The 2,432-nt window shown below is 31.6% G+C and overlaps 1 non-coding gene across 1 annotated transcript; it reads right to left on the bottom strand.

Moving 5' to 3' along the window:
* Positions 1 to 2,045: 2,045 nt before the first annotated feature.
* Positions 2,046 to 2,153, bottom strand: LOC148568471 (small nucleolar RNA R71). Its single transcript, XR_015882945.1, has one exon. It is a non-coding gene; the product is annotated as a small nucleolar RNA R71 (small nucleolar RNA).
* Between the last annotated feature and the right edge of the window lie 279 nt (positions 2,154 to 2,432).

The following is a 2,432-nucleotide window of genomic DNA, read 5'->3' as shown; positions in this document are numbered from 1 at the left end:
AATGAATTCTAGTGTTTCATGAAGCATGTTGAAGCCTGGCTGGCTGTAAAGCCATGTCTAATTCTTCTGGATAGGGAATGTCAGGCGTGTCATGTCTGAGTTACATACTAAAGCTTGGCTGGCTATTAAGCCATGCCTGACCCTTTGATTGGAGGTTTAGACTAAAGAGCATAAGATTCCTGGAATTCATATTAAAAATTTTGGAATCCTTATTTTTCTTTTTCAAAATGATTTTCGAAAAAATTAAAAGAAAATACAAAAAAATTCATAAAATCATAAAAATAAAAAAATATATATTTTGTACTTCTTGTTTGAGTCTTGAGTCAAGTTGAAAGTTTGGTGTCAATTGCATGTTCATCTTGCATTTTTTGAAAATTCATGCATTCATAGTGTTCTTCATGATCTTCAAGTTGTTCTTGGTAAGTCTTCTTGTTTGATTTTGATGTTTTCTTGTTTTGCATCTTTTCTTGTTTTACATGTGCATTTTTGCATCCATAGAGTCTAAACATGAAAGATTTCTAAGTTTGGTGTCTTGCATGTTTTCTTTGCATATAAAAATTTTCAAAAATATGTTCTTGGTGTTCATCTTGACATTCAAAGTGTTCTTGGTGTTCATCTTGACATTCATAGCATTCTTGCATGCATTCATTGTTTTGATCTAAAAATTTCATGCATTGCATCATTTTCATGTTCTTCCCTCTCATCATTAAAAATTCAAAAATCAAAAAAATATCTTTCCCTTTTTCACTCATAAATTTTGAAAATTTGAGTTGACTTTTTCAAAACTTTTTAAAATCTAGTTGTTTTTATGAGTCAAATCAAATTTTCAATTTAAAAATCTTATCTTTTTCAAAATCTTTTTCAAAAATCAAATCTTTTTCATTTTTCTTAGTTATTTTCGAAAATTTTAAAAATATTTTTCAAAAATATTTTTCTTATCTTTATCACATAATTTTCGAAAATAACATCATCAATTAATGCTTTGATTCAAAAATTTCAAGTTTGTTACTTGCTTGTTAAGAAAGATTCAAACTTTGAGTTCTAGAATCATATCTTGTGATTTCTTGTGAATCAAGTCATTAATTGTGATTTCAAAAATCAAATCTTTTTCAAAACTAATTTCAATCATATCTTTTCAAAAATATCTCTTTATCTTATCTTTTCAAAATTGATTTTCAAATTTGTTTCAACTAACTAACTAACTTTTTGTTTGTTTCTTATCTTTTTCAAAACTACCTAACTAACTTTCTCTCTCTAATTTTCAAAAATATCTCCCTCTTTTTCAAAATTTCTTTTTAATTAACTAATTATTTTAATGTTTGATTTTAATTTTCGAAAATTACTAACCTTTTTCAAAAACAATTTTCGAAAATCACTAACTCTTTTTCAAAAATAATTTTCGAAAATTCTCCTTCTCTCTCATCTCCTTCTTTTCTTCTACTCACACAGGGACCTCTATACTGTGGTAAAAAGGATCCCTATTATTATTTTTTTGTTCCCTTCTTTTTCATATGAGCAGGAGCAAAGACAAAAACATTCTTGTTGAAGCAGATCCAGAACCTGAAAGGACTCTGAAGAGGAAACTAAGAGAAGCTAAATTACAACAATCCAGTAAGCACCTTTTAGAAAATTTCAAACAAAAAGAGGAGATGGCAGCCGAAAATAATAATAATGCAAGGAGGATGCTTGGTGACTTTACTGCACCTAATTCCAATTTACATGGAAGAAGCATCTCCATTCCTGCCATTGGAGCAAACAATTTTGAGCTGAAACCTCAATTAGTTTCTTTGATGCAGCAGAACTGCAAGTTTCATGGACTTCCATCTGAAGATCCTTTTCAGTTCTTAACTGAATTCTTGTAGATCTGTGATATTGTTAAGACTAATGGAGTAGATCCTGAAGTCTACAGGCTCATGCTTTTCCCTTTTGCTGTAAGAGACAGAGCTAGAGTATGGTTGGACTCTCAACCTAAGGATAGCCTGAACTCTTGGGATAAGCTGGTCAAGGCTTTCTTAGCCAAGTTCTTTCCTCTTCAAAAGCTGAGTAAGCTTAGAGTGGATGTTCAGACCTTCAGACAGAAAGAAGGTGAATCCCTCTATGAAGCTTGGGAGAGATACAAAGGACTGACCAAAAAGTGTCCTTCTGACATGCTTTCAGAATAGACCATCCTGGATATATTCTATGATGGTCTATCTGAATTAGCTAAGATGTCATTGGATACTTCTGCAGGTGGATCCATTCACCTAAAGAAAACGCCTGCAGAAGCTCAAGAACTCATTGACATGGTTGCTAATAACCAGTTCATGTACACTTCTGAGAGGAATCCTGTGAGTAATGGGACGCCTATGAAGAAGGGAGTTCTTGAAATTGATACTCTGAATGCCATATTGGCTCAGAATAAAATATTGACTCAGCAAGTCAATATGATTTCT

This window comes from Arachis ipaensis, chromosome B4, assembly GCF_059453495.1.
Source record: "Arachis ipaensis isolate K30076 ecotype BB chromosome B4, ASM5945349v1, whole genome shotgun sequence".
In the NCBI taxonomy this organism is placed as follows: domain Eukaryota; kingdom Viridiplantae; phylum Streptophyta; class Magnoliopsida; order Fabales; family Fabaceae; genus Arachis; species Arachis ipaensis.
The sequence above is the reverse complement of the archived record's forward strand: the minus strand, read 5'-3'. Positions and strand labels throughout refer to the sequence as shown.